A 14,618-nucleotide genomic window follows, 5' to 3' on the forward strand; every position below is an offset into this window, starting at 1 on the left:
TTCATCAATTGGACAATTTAGAGAATAAACCATTGTCCAGACATTTTTTCCCTAGCATAGAAATATTATGTTCTTTCATAGTAAAGCAATTATGCAGTACTTTCAGAATAATCAGCTGAGCGTGCTATGATTATTCACTGTAGAAAATGTATATTTGTTCTTTTCTCAAGTTAATAATAAAACCAGTAATTAAATAACAGCAAATGTTTATTGATTGCTTGACATGACAGTATTTTTTTTTTTTTTTTTTTGCGGTACGCGGGCCTCTCACCCCTGTGGCCTCTCCCGTTGCGGAGCACAGGCTCTGGACGCGCAGACTCAGCGGCCATGGCTCACGGGCCCAGCCGCTCCGCGGCATGTGGGATTTTCCCGGACCGGGGCATGAACCCGTGTCCCCTGCATCGGCAGGCGGACTCTCAACCACTGCGCCACCAGGGAAGCCCAACATGACAGTATTTTTAAACCTCATAACAACTTAGCAAAATGAGCATGATACCCAATTTTTCAGATAGAAACTCAAGCATAAAAAAGGTTAAGTAACTTGAATAAGCCCAGAGAAAAAGTAGCAGAGCTGGGATACAAGTCCTATCGATCTGATTTCAAAGCTTGCACTCAATCATTACACTTTCACCAAGAGGATAAGAAGCACATAGCAGAATCACTAAGGAACCTTCTCTGAGAATGGTACAAGGAACACCAAACTTTGAAAACCTACATTAGTTTTTTTTTAGAGTTCATCTGATCAGAGAAAATATGCAATATTATTATCTCAAGTACTATGCTATTTTCCCAGGAAAATGATCCAGTAGTATATATTTTATAAATACAACTAACATGATATACTGAAACACCAAAGTGTGATATCAATTTAACAGCAAACATCCTTTGAGTGAATACTGAATGCAAAATACTATGAACTCTATGGTCTTAGCAATACGAGGAATTCGAGATTAAAAAAATAAATAAATGGACATACCTGCAGCCTTGGAGAGCCCTTGGAGGAACTGTTGCAAGCTACAACAAAACACAAATGAAATACAAGCTGTCAAAGCCATGGTTCTCAAATTTCAGTGGGCATTGGGAGCACCTGGGGGACTTGTTAACAAATAGACTGTTGAGTCCCACCCCTTGAGTTTCTGACTCAGAAAGCCTGTGAGGAGTCTGATAATTTGCACATCTAACAAGCTTCCAGGTGATACGCATGTTGCTTGGTCCCGGGGCCACACTCAGAACCCCTGTGATAGAGGTTCAACAGAATTGTAAGAGAGCATAGAGGAAGGTGTGATAAGCCTTCCAAAGCCAAAGCAAACTTCATGGAGGACTCAGCCTTTGCACTGTGCTCTGACAAAGAAGCAGAATTTCAGATATTGAGAGATAATTGCTTCAGTCTCAAGAAGAGGCATAATCCTTCAGGCTCTTCTTTCTCTCACCTTAGTGATTTGGTGATTCTACTCTTGCAGAATGAAATGAAAATTATGAAACCATGTCTCCTTGCCGAACAACTCAGTATACTTTGATGTTTTTTTGGCTTCAACCAATGCACTGACACTTCCGAAAGGAATGAAAGAGCAGTTTTAGCGCATTTTAAGCCTTATTAAATTCCTCCTTTATTCCATGGCAAATAATTCTAATTTCCTTTGAAACTGTATGTTTTGTTTTACTTGGTCCTCACCTGACTCCTAAATTCTAGGGATGATTAAGAATGTGAATGAGGTGTTGGTCAAGTTTTCGTTTGCAGGTTTGTTTGATTGTAATGGCTGAAATAGTCACAATGTCCCAGGTGAGTATTCTTCTTACACTTATCCCAAGAGGCGAAAAAAAAAAAAAGAAGAAATGGAAACATTTCTAAAAGCATTTAAACCGTGTGCTGGAGCTGGAGAATAATCAAAGGGATAAAATACTGACTTGTGAGAACTGTTTTGTTCCCAATCCCTCTATCATTTTACCACATGATTCTAAAAAAGTAATCTGAGTTCTCACTGCTCTCATTTTTGTATTTGTAAAATCGGGATAATATTTGCAATGAGGCTTAATTAATGGTTGAAAATGATTTTGAGATCACTGGGAAAGAAGAATAAAATACTATTTCTCTTTACTGAATTTTGGAAATCAAACTATCAAACAAGAGGAATTTATACTCTTGCAGCAACAAACCCTTAAAAAGGCATTTTCCTACTACTAAGTTGCTCATTGTCATGACAAATGTATATTAGACTCCAATATTATCAAGTACGTACAATCATTTCTACTAATGCTTTTTATTCCGTATCTCTTGCAGATGGAACAACCAGGTGGAAGATAATTCAAGTGCTATCAGTCTAAGCATTAGAAAACTTTTTCCATAAAGGGCCAGGTAGTAACTATTTTAGATTTTGCAGGCCACATAGGAGCATGTGACCACAATGATCATGCTCATGAGTCATGATGAAAAGTGGGACAAAGTATCACCACTAATCATTATCATTTTTAATTTTCCCATAAAAAGCATCAGCATCCCTTCCCTCTTCTTTTACTTACTCAGATTTAGTCAGTAATAAATATTGAGGTAGAATTCACTACATAAATCTTTGCTTTGTTTGTTATAAAATGAATTGTTTTTTAAAAATAATACTGTTGTTTTCAAGTTCTGTTTGGCTTCCCAAAAATAATTTACTAAATCAAGCTGATTGATTTCAGTATCCCAAACGCAAACCATTCTGTTTCATTCACATTTTCTACTTTGTTTTGCCTACTGCTTTATTACTTGTATTTCCTCATCAGCGTTTAGAGAAAATAAAGCTATTCCTTCAGTTGTGCAAATTGAAAACTTATTTTTAAAGAGCTGTGTTCCAGCCATTTTGATTATCCTACCTTCTATTCCTCTTTTCATTTATTTAAAAAGAAAAAGACTATATATAAGCCCCCATCTCTCTCCTGAGTATTGTAGAAGCCTGTTGTATTCTTATTAACACTTTTACACACGTTTCATTTTGTTTCCTTATTGCAGTGATAGCTTACCTTCCTGTTTAGTGTTTACACCTCATTTAAGAAGTTTTGTCTGAAGTGCTTTATATAAAGATTCTTAATTGGGTCTCCTTTTTAAAAGATATAAAGTAGAAATTGAGAGTTTCACAATTTAGGTTACAAGAGTTTCCAAAATGGTAAGTCATTTAAAGATTTTTGCTACCTTGTGGTTATAATTAAGATTTTTAAGACTAAGAGCTTCTTCTTAACTGAGATGGACTTCTACACAAAGTTCCTCAAAAATTCATGTAAATCAATAAAATATTTGTTATTTTAGGCTAATATAGAAGTAATTATATTTAGTATTATACTATAGAAAGTGGAAAAGACACTTATTTTTAGTATTTGAGTATAATTTCACAACTTATTATAAAGTTCTTTTTTTTTTTTCTATCCCTGCAATGTGGACTTCAGAAATAAGCCTATCAGTCCTGGACACAAGGAAGTCACACTGTCATGTTTTCCTCCAGTTCATGTCATACTTGGAAATCAAGCAATCATAGAAATGTCTTTGCAGTACTATGACTTAGCATTATGTCCTCAGCTTTTATTGAGGGCTGATATAATAACGGGCTCTATGAAGAAACTTTTGATAAAACTGCTACTGAAGACACCTCCCATTATATTGTTCGATGTCCCTATAAAAGTTATCCAATTCATGTTTTTCTCAAAGTTCCAAGCAAGAAAGGGATTTACCCTTTTGATGATTTTATTTGATCTCTTTCATATAGTTTAAAAAGAGTTACAAACTAATAAATTCAGCAAAGTTGCAGGGTGCAAAAACAATATACAAAAATCAGTTGTGTTTCTATAAACTTAACAATGAACAATTCAAAAAGGAAATTAAGAAAACATACCCAGGGAGATTGCCTATTTTCAAGTCACTTAGTTCTTCTGGGTTTTTAGCTTGTTCCTTCCTCAGAAACATATTATTCCTCTGTCACCTCATTTTGTCTAAATTGCTATTTGTATTTTTCTGTATGTGGTAGGTTGTTTACGTTTCTCAACCTTGACAGAGAATATCATATGATATCACTTATATGTGAAATCTAAAAAAATGATACAAATGAACATATACAAAACAGAAACAAACCTACAGACTTAGGAAACAAACTTATGGTTACCAAAGGGGAATGGTAAGGGAGAGGGATAAATTAGGAGGTTGGGATTAACATATACACACTACTATATATAAAATAAGTAAACAATAAGGACATACTGTATAACACAGGAAACTATACTCAATGTCTTATAATAATCTATAATGGAAAAGAATCTGAAAAAGAATATATATATATATGTATGTGTGTGTATATATATATATATATGCATCACTTTGCTGTACACTTGAAAATAACACAACATTGTAAATTAACTATACTTCAATTAAAAAAAAAAGAAAACATTCCCATTTCCAATAGCATGAAAAAGAATAAAATGGTCAGGAAGAGAGTTAACCAAGAAGGTATAAGACTTGTACACTGAAAACTACAAAACATTGCTGAAAGAAATTTTAAAGGACATTAAAAAAATGGAGAGACATCTCATGTTTATGAATTGAAAGACTTAACAGTGTTTAAATGTCCATACTACCCAAAGCAATCCACAAATTTAATGTAATGCTTATCAAAATTACAATGGCATATTTTGCACAATAGAAAAAAAAATCCTAAAATTCATATGGAACCACAAAGAACCCAGAATAGCCCAAATAATCTTGTTCAAGAAGAATAAAGCTAGAGGCCTCACACTTCCTGACTTCAAAACATATTATAAATCTTCAATAATCAAAATACTATAGTATTGGCATAAAGGCGGACATATAGACCAATGGAATAAAGATATATTAGAGATCACAGAAATAAACACGCATGTATTCAATCAAACAAGGCTGCCACACTACACAATGGAGAAAGGACAGTCTCTACAATAAATGGCAGTGAGAAAACTGGATATCCTCATGCAAAAGAATGAAATTGGATCCTTATCTTATGTCATACACAAAAATCAACTCAAAATGGATTGAAGACTTACATATAAAACCTGAAACTATAAAACTCCTAGAAGGAAACATAAGGGGAAAATCTTCATAACACTGGTCTTGGCAATGATTTCTTGGATATGACATCAAAAGCACAGGCAACAAAAGCAAAAAACTGGCAAGTGGGATTACATCAAACTAGAAGGCTTCTGCACATGAAGGAAATAATCAACAGAGTGAAAACAATTTATGGAGTGGGAGAATTTTTTGCAAGCCATCTATTTGATAAGAGGTTAATATCCAAAATATATGAGGAACCCCTACCACTCAATAGCAAAAAAAACAAATAACTTGGTTAAAAAATGAGAAGGGACCTGAAAAGACATTTCTCCACAGAAGACATACAAATAGACAACAGGTAGATGAAAAGATGCTTAACATTACTATTCATCAGGAAAATGCACATCAAAACCACACTGAGGGCTTCCCTGGTGGCGCAGTGGTTGAGAGTCCGCCTGCCGATGCAGGGGACACGGGTTCGTGCCCCGGTCTGGGAAGATCCCACATGCCGCGGAGCGGCTGGGCCCGTGAGCCATGGCTGCTGAGCCTGCGCGTCCGGAGCCTGTGCTCTGCAAGGGGAGAGGCCACAACAGTGAGAGGCCCGCCTACCGCAAAAAAAAAAAAAAAAAAAAAAAAAAAAAAAAAAAAAACCACACTGAGCTATCACCTCACACCTGTTATGACAGCCATTATCCCAAAAAACAGAAAACAACAAGTGTTGATGAGGATGTGAATAAATTAAAACACATACACTGTTGGTGGGAATGTAAAATGGTGCAGCCACTATGGAAAACATCAGGGAAGTTCCTCCAAAAATTAAAAATAGAACTACTATATGATCCAGCAATCCCATTTCTGGGTATATACCCTGAAAAATTGAAAATAGGATTTTAAAAGATATTTTCACTCCCATGTTCATTGCAGCACACCCTAAATGTCCATCAATGGATAACACAAATGTGGTATACACATGCAATGGAATTTTAAAAAGAAGGAAATCCTGACACGTGCTACAACATGAAAGAAACTTCAGGACATTATACTAAGTAAAATAATACAGTCAAAGAAGGACAAATACTGCATGATTCCACTTACATGAGACATCTGAAGTCGTCAGGCTCAGAGAAGCAGAAAGTAGAATGGTGGTTGTGTAACTGAGCAGGACCCAAGGGGGCCTTCCTGAGACAGACCCCCTTCCGCCACATCCTCTGCTGTAGCTTCTCTCTGGAGTAAGCAGATAATAGTATCTCACGCATATTTCCTGAGTTTTTCAGATGCTAAAGCCCACCACCAAATGGAAGGAATTAACTACTTGATGATCATGAGCACATAGCCCCCAGACCTTCTGACACTTAAGGATTGATAATGTTAACACCTGTGACACCACCCTGTTACCTGAACATCAACCAATCAGAATTTTGCACAAACTGATCACATACCCTGAGATGCCCCTCCTTCACCTTGCCTTTAAAAATGCTTTGCTGAACCCCTTCAGGGAGTTCCAGGTTTTTTGAGCACGAGCCACCTGTTCTCCTTGTATGGCCCTGCAATAATCCTTTTTCTGCTCCAAACGCCAACGTTTTGGGTTGTTTGGTCTTCCTGTGCATCAGGCACACAAACTGGCATTTGGTAACATTTGGCAGGGTCTGGAAGAAGGGAAAACAGAATATTGTTAAATAGTATAGTTTCAGTCATGTATGAAGAAAGAGTTCCAGAGATCTGCTGTACAACACTGTGCTTTCAGTTACCAATACTGTACTTGAACACCCAGAAATTTGTTAAGGGAGTAAATCTCACGATAGGTGTTTTTTACCACATACACACAAAAATTAAACTATAAAACTTCTAGAGAAAAACATAAGAGAAAATCTTTGTGAACTTCATCAAAATTCTGTATTTCTGCTATTTGAAAGACACTGTTAAAGTGGTTAAAAGATGAGCTGCCAACTGGGAGAAAATATTTGCAAATCATATATCTAATAAAAGACTTGTACCCTGAATGTATAAATAACTCTTAAAATGAAAGAAAAATGGGCAAAATGTTTGAATAGATAGTCTACCATACAAGATATAAGGTCTGAATGGACAGGATACCAAAGAAAATACATGACATAAGCACATAAATATATACTCAATATTATTAGTCATTAATACAATGAGATGCCACTACATACTGATCAGAATTTCTTTTTTAAAATATTACTATATTTTTATTCCTCTAATTTACTGATGTTTCTTCATTGTAGCAGTGGAAATAAAAAAGTAAAATTTCTCCATGCACAAAAGGTGTCTGACTGACAAAGTGATACAGGAGGGACGTCTTTCAGTTGGTGAAAATTTCTAAATATGCTTGCCTGCTGAGGTCAGCCATCAGTGAAACTTCAAAGTGAATTCCAGTGCCCGAGCTGGTCCATCATGGGCCAGGAGGAGTGTTGGGGAGGAGCCCTTCCCCTCCCCGGTGGTCATCCCTGGCCCAGGGACTTTGGGGGAAAAAGTTGCCCAGGTCCTGGGTCCCCACCCTAGCCCTGGGCCAAGAAATGGGCAGCAGGTGAATGGGGAGAAAGCCATGGGCCTGGGGGTCCAGCAATGAGTCCCCACCATCACCCTGGGATCTGGATGCATCCTGCTCACTAGAAGGCCAGTTGTCCTCGAATTTCTTAAATTAAAAAATTTTTATCATACAAAGTGATGATGAGGCTGTGAAGTAACTAGAACTCTCATGTGCTGCTGATCAGAATGTAAAATGTCACAAACACTTTTGAAAACAGTTGGGTAGTTTCTTAAATAGTCAAATATATACATACCACATGACCTAGCTATTCCAGTCCTTGTATTTACCTAAGAGAAATGAAAGAATGTGCCCATACAAAGTCTGGTATCTTATTCAGAACAACTTTATTAATATAAGCCAAACCGCAAAATATCCCAAATATCCATCAACAGGTAAGCAGATAAACAGACTGAGGTTTATTCATAGAACAGAATACTACTCAGCAATACAAAGGAATAGGCTACTGGATGAACCTTTGTTAGAGAGTCCAAGCTCATACCGCTCACTGTAGGACAGGTCAATAAATGGAGTTATGATTTGTTGGGGAAAGAAATAGGGACTTTATCTGGAAAGCCAGCAGACTGAGAAGATGGTGGACTACTGTCCCAAAGAACCATTTTACTCAAGTCAGAATTCAGGCTTCTTTTATACTAAAAGGTGAGGGGATGTGGCTGGCTGTTGCAAACTTTTTGGTGCAGGAATCCTTTGCTCTTGCAGCTGTCAGTGTAGGTCTGGACACAATGTTCCTATAAACCTCCAACAAGGCAAGTGTTATTTTCTGTTCTGCAAATAAGTGTTATACCTTTAAAGGTCAGAACCTTGAGAATGGGTTAGCATGTGTGTTTCAGGGTAGAGGCAACATTCCTTTACAAAGGTGCAAAGCCAGCATGACTACGCACAGGCAACAAAGCACAAGGGTTAGAGCTAAAGGAATAGATCCAATATGGAGTCAGGTTTGTTCTTCTCTACTACACTTTGATATAATTATGGTGAGTGAACATAGCCAGAAAAAAAAGAGTACAAACTGTGTGATTCCATTTATATAAAACTCTATGAAATGCAAACTAATCTACAGTGACAGAAAGAAGATCAGTGGTTGCCTGGGGATGGAGGTGGTGTGGAAGGGGTGGGTGGGAAGGGCTGAAGGAAGGGATTATAAGGGGGAACGAGGAAGCTGATGGAGGTAGTGTTTATGCTCATTATCCACACCATGGTGAAGGATCTGCAGGTGTATCCAGATGTCGAAACTCATCAAATTGCTCACTTTAAATATGTATAGTATGTTTCATATTAATTACACCTCAACAAAGCTGTTAAAAATTTTCCTCATGCAGCTCTGAAATGATCTGAGTTATGCTTAAAAAAGAGTTAATGAGGCAACATTCTCTAAGGTAAAGGAAGGACATGAAGAAGCAATTTACAGGGGTCCTGTGAGAGTTCATAAAAGACTGGGTTGGGAGAGTTTCTGTGGGAATGGAGAATGACCTATCTTGTTTAGTACTACTGGCTCACCTAATATTCCCCTATCCCAAAACAAAAGCTGAAAACTCATTTGGCACCTAAAGTCCACTCTAGTTTTATGAAGCGTAACCATTTTTTTCCCCTCAAAGTCAGTCTCAAGTTTAAGATAATTCTTGGAGTCCAGGAAGGCAATGGACTGCTCCATTAAACTTATCATATTAATTAAATTCACCATCATGTATTCAATCAAGTATCTTTTGATCACCTACTTTCTTTGTGCAAGTCTCTAGACTAGTCACCCAACTATAGAGGGTTCTGTGAACAGGTGCTGGCAGATAGGGACTGCTGTGTACACATTTAGCAAGATGAACAAAAGAATTAAACAATTGCTTTTCAGACAGAGTCAGTAGTGAATTATCGGTCTTATGTTGATGGCCAAGGTTTCCATATTTGGCTTTAAATTTGTATCCTATGTAATTATATAATTTTTAGGGAATTACGCATGTACCAATTACTGTGTTGACAGGTATCATACAAAAGTCCAACATCTATCTTGAGCAAAACCTTGTGCCCTACATCAGCCTTTGCTCCTCTGTAGTCAGGTTGGCCTCAGGACAAATAAAATTACATATAAATGCAATCCTGAGTTTTATTTTCCTCCATAGGTCCTAAATAATTTGGCTGTAACTCTTTGGGGATGACATTCATGAAAAACTCTATAATCTTCACTATTGTATTTCTCAGCTGCAGGTATTACCAAAGCTACAATTTATCTAAATTGTATTTTTGTCCAAGGGTTATATAGGGGATAATATGAAAAGTCTATTGGGATATTGTTAGTAAATTTATAAAATTACTTTCTGTATCCAGTTAGACCAAGTACTTTTTTCACTCGCTGCTTTTAGGGCAGGCTTATGTATCATTGAAGACTTCAAGGGAATAAAAGTTAAGGATCCAAACAAAAATTCTTTGTCTAAAAGCATGTCTGTTAGGTCAAAGTCATCATTCATGGGGCTCAAGGAGAGCCTTTAGGTGAGTGAACAATCTAAGCCTAAAGCTACAAAACTGCAGACAAGTATTTCCAGAATTCTTCATCTTACCACTTTATGCTGTTCCAAGTAGTGAATTATTGGTGCCAGTGCCATATACACAGCCCTGGGGCACATTCTCACTGCTGCTTGATCCAATTAAGGTCAGAGTCCATACATCGGGGGTTTACTCCAATGAGAGGTTTGTTGTATGTAATGGATGTTCCTTAGCACGCTATCCCCTTCTGTAGCCAGTGAGAAGCCGATGGTACCAAATACTGGGGAGGGTCTGATATCCTCTGGTCTTATGGACGTGAAGTGTATTGCATTTACAATGCTAGAGCTCCAAAGAATTGTGGGATCTCACCTTACCCCTTGATATTATATTGAGCAGTCAGTGAATACGCAACACTGTAGCTTCTCAGTTCTGTAACCTTTAACCATATGTATGCAACCTTTTCATCCAAGCCATCCAAGAAATTTCTGTGGGCCCAAAAGAAGTGGGAAAGGCCTATGAGTGAGAAGTAACTAGCATAAAGCCCAAAGGTAAAGCTAGCTGGAACTAGTGGCCAGAAATCTGTGCACAGCATAAAGCAGCAAATTTTTAGCAGCAGTTAGAAAAATTAGAACTGAGCAAATAGCAAAATAAGAGAGCAGAACTATCAAAACCAGAATAATTCATTGTCTATTTTCTAAGTTATCAGTTTAGATTACTTAGTTGCTGGGTTATAAAACTGAATAAACAAAACAAGACTGATAAATCGTCATAGATCCCCAAAGGCTAAGGAGATATGACAACTAAATGAAATGTGATATCCTGGGTTGGATTCTGGAACAGAAGGAAATTAATGAAAAAACTGGTGAAAACCAAATAAAGTTTGAAGTTTAGTTAATGTGTCAATGTTGGTTTCTTAGATTTGACAAATACAGATGATGAGAAACTAAATCACAGATGATAGCACTACAGAAACTAAAATCAGGTGGGGATTTTACAGGGATTCTCTGTGCTATCTTTGCAACTTTTCTATAAATCTGGCATTATTTCAAAATAAAACATCTATTTTAAAATGAATTAAGACAAGACTCTTATCCTGGACTAGTTGGAGCATACTTGGGAAGATACAGAAATGAAGTGACCAACTCAATTCTAACACTAAATGGTTCAATGAAAAGATTAACAAGGTGCAATGGTGCACAGGACAGGTGGAGCCCTTAGTCCAAACCAAGGTTTAGTGAGAATACCTAAGATCAATCCTGAAGGGTTTGTAGGATTGTTCGGGAAAGGAAAAGGTGACCAAAATTACAGGTAGAAGGAAGGGCATGAGGCCTGTGGAGAACTAAAACAATTTGGAAGGGCAAAGGATGAGACTAGAGATGGGAAAGATCAGGTTTGCATACCTGGATAAGGAGCCGGAACTCTACCTGGGGACGATGGTGAATAAAATAATCAGTTCTGCAATAGCACAGGGATATATTTTTGGAAGCTGAGCTAATTTTAAGAATCTAAAAGATACTGCATACATAAATAAAATAGAAGAAAAAAATGATCAGATATAAAAGATATTATTAATGATATAAAAACAAAGGAATAGAGAATATCAATAAAACCAAAGGAAGTTTCTTAGAGAAAAATTTAAAAAGTAACAAATCTCTACAAGTACTGTTCAAGAAAAAAAGGCATTAATAAAGAATATTAGAAAGGAAAATGGGTACATAATATAGAAATTAGAAGTAATATGATAATGATTTGTCAAGAATTGAAAACATATGAAATAAACAACTTTGGGAAAAAATATAAATTATAAAAATTGATTCAAGAATAATTAAATAATAAAAAGATGAAAAAACCTACTGAAAAATAATTTCTCCCTCTAAAACACATTAAACCAGATAATATTAGACAAATTATACTAAACCCTTTGACTCTTCTGGTATAACCATGATTACAAAATTTGATATGTAATTTTTAAAGTTTTAATCAATGTGATAAAGTAAGAAAAAAATGAAATCAAATAATAAAAATTGGAAAGAAACAAAAATTGTCATTTTTCACAGGAGATAAAATTGTCTGCATAGAAAACCCAAAAGTATCTATGGGAAAACTAAAACATAAACTGTGCTACATCCAGAAAATGGAATGTCATTCATCACTAAAAATAAATGAGTTATCCAGCCATGAAAAGACATGGTGGAATTGTAAATGCATATTACTAAGTAAAAGAAGCCAATCTTAAAAGTCTATATACTGTATGATTTCAATAAAATGACATTCTGGAAATGCAAAAATATGAAGACAGTAAAAAGACTGCCAGGAGCTGAGTTGGAGGGTAGAGATGAATAAAATGGAACACAGAGGATCTTTAGGGTATGAAAATAATCTGTATGATACTATAATGATGGCTACATGTCATTATACATTTATCTAAACCCACATCATATACAACACCAGGAGTGAAGCCTAAGGTAAGCTATGGACTTTGGGTGATTACAATATATCAATGTAGGTTCATTAATTGCAACAAACACACATGGTGCCTGTTCATACACATTCCACTACCATGTAGAAGTTGACAATAACTGCAAGCTCAATAAATAAATACCTAAGTGGTAATGGTAGATGGTATTCACATCTTTTGAGCAACAAATATGTACAACAAATTATGTATTTTTGTATGTTAAATTGTGTTCCTCACAACATAAAACTCATAATATGCTATAAATCTATTCTATGTAATATTTTTCACAAAGGCAATTGATTATCTGTACAATGTCTATTTTCTTAACCAGGATAAAAGCTTCATGAAGATAGGAACCTACGTTTCTTGATCCTTTCTGTATTTCCAGGGCCTATCAAACACATCTGACATACAGGAGGCATTCAACAAATATCTATTGACTATATGAATAAATAGATAAATAGTTCTATGAGCTAGGTATTATTATTTCAATTTTACTGATAAAACTAGAGCATTAAATGACCTGCCCCAAGTAACATAGCTAGAAAGTGGCAGAACCAGATTTAAGTACAGTTTTTCAACATTCAATGAAAAACTTGCTTCTCATTGGTGCCCAGTAATGAGGAGTAGCCCAGAGCACTTTTACAAATCCCATGTGAACTTCTCCCAAGGAAACTTTAGCTCACTTCATCAGTTTCTTCTTAAAGATAATGAAAACGTGATACTAAATACAGGACTAAGGTTATCTCTGGCTTTTTAAAAGAATAAAAAGTGCAGCAGTGTAGAAGATTCAGAGACCAATTTTGGCAAATTGACTGGGCAATTACTGAGCATCATTTTAGTTATATACTGATAGGTCCTGAATAATTTCCATTTGCACTTTAGTTCTTCCTACATGTTGCAAATTGATCATGTTCTTGAATTATCTATCTTTAGCCCTAGGGTCTCATTTATAACACCTGAAGACAATTAGATAATTGTTAATAAATACTAAACAATAATGGAATGAGAATGAAGCCTTTGGAGGGACATGAAAAAAACATATGTGTTTGATGTCTGTTTTTCTATGACTCAGCATCAATCCCTTGGAATAAACAGAATGATATCATTAAACTTTTCCAATCGGAAGGTTTTTCACCAGATTTGTGACACAGATTAGGTAATACAATATCCTTCAGTGGTTAAGCTCACAAACATACTTCATCATGTGATGATGGTACCAATATTCTTGACACTTTGATAACTTTGTAAGTGGGAATATCACTTTCTGTTCATAGTTAGCAGTGAAGTTAAAGTGATTCCTACATTATTAAAAAGGTGCAACCAATTTGTTAACTGTGTACAAATATACATACATATGTGTGCATGTGTATTACATACACACTCATATAAAGATAAATTAATTATAGGTCTTGAATTTTTTTCAAAGAACTGAGATAACTGATATAGAAAAATAACATGTTGGGAAGGGTTGAACAAGTGAAGCACAAAGGATTTTTTAGGTCAGTGAAGCAGTATTGTTTAGGGCAGTATCTTTATGATACTACAGTGGTCAATATAAGATATTAAACAAAACTCATAGAACATTACAAAACAAAAAGTAAACCTTAATGTATGTAAATTTTTTAAAAAATCACTTAAGAGGTTGGTAGATGTTAGTATGGAATGCAGACTAGTATATTAGTATGACAAAAGAATCTAAATGTGTTACAAATGTATGAAATCTCACTGAAGGGTGCGGGAGAATAAGGTGCAGTAATGCATATCCATCAGTCCATACCGATATAAATAAATGATGGAATTAATTTTTAAAAACTGGAGAGGAGAGACAAATCTTTCATGGAAAAGAATTCCAAACAATTTATATAGATACTCTGCTCTCAAGGAGGGAGGAGCATAACTCCCCATTACATTAATGGGCAGCACCTAGTGACATTCTTCCAAAGAATAAATATGGAAAACAGTAAATAAAAGAGTAACTTTACAGTGGAGAAATTTGACAAACACTACCTCAACCAGGGGATCAGGAGCAACATCAAAGTGATGTCAAACTGATAGCCCCTTGATATGATATGATG

The 14,618-nt window shown here is 35.8% G+C and overlaps 1 long non-coding RNA gene across 1 annotated transcript; it reads right to left on the bottom strand.

Moving 5' to 3' along the window:
* Positions 1 to 628: 628 nt before the first annotated feature.
* LOC308622977 lies at positions 629 to 6,271 on the bottom strand. Its single transcript, XR_014016714.1, has 3 exons — positions 6,140 to 6,271; positions 3,861 to 4,011; positions 629 to 1,014 (listed from the first exon to the last, which is right to left on the bottom strand). It is a non-coding gene; the product is annotated as an uncharacterized lncRNA (long non-coding RNA).
* Between the last annotated feature and the right edge of the window lie 8,347 nt (positions 6,272 to 14,618).

This window comes from Mesoplodon bidens (assembly GCF_964165515.1).
Source record: "Mesoplodon bidens genome assembly, chromosome: 9".
Classification (NCBI taxonomy): Eukaryota; Metazoa; Chordata; class Mammalia; order Artiodactyla; family Ziphiidae; genus Mesoplodon; species Mesoplodon bidens.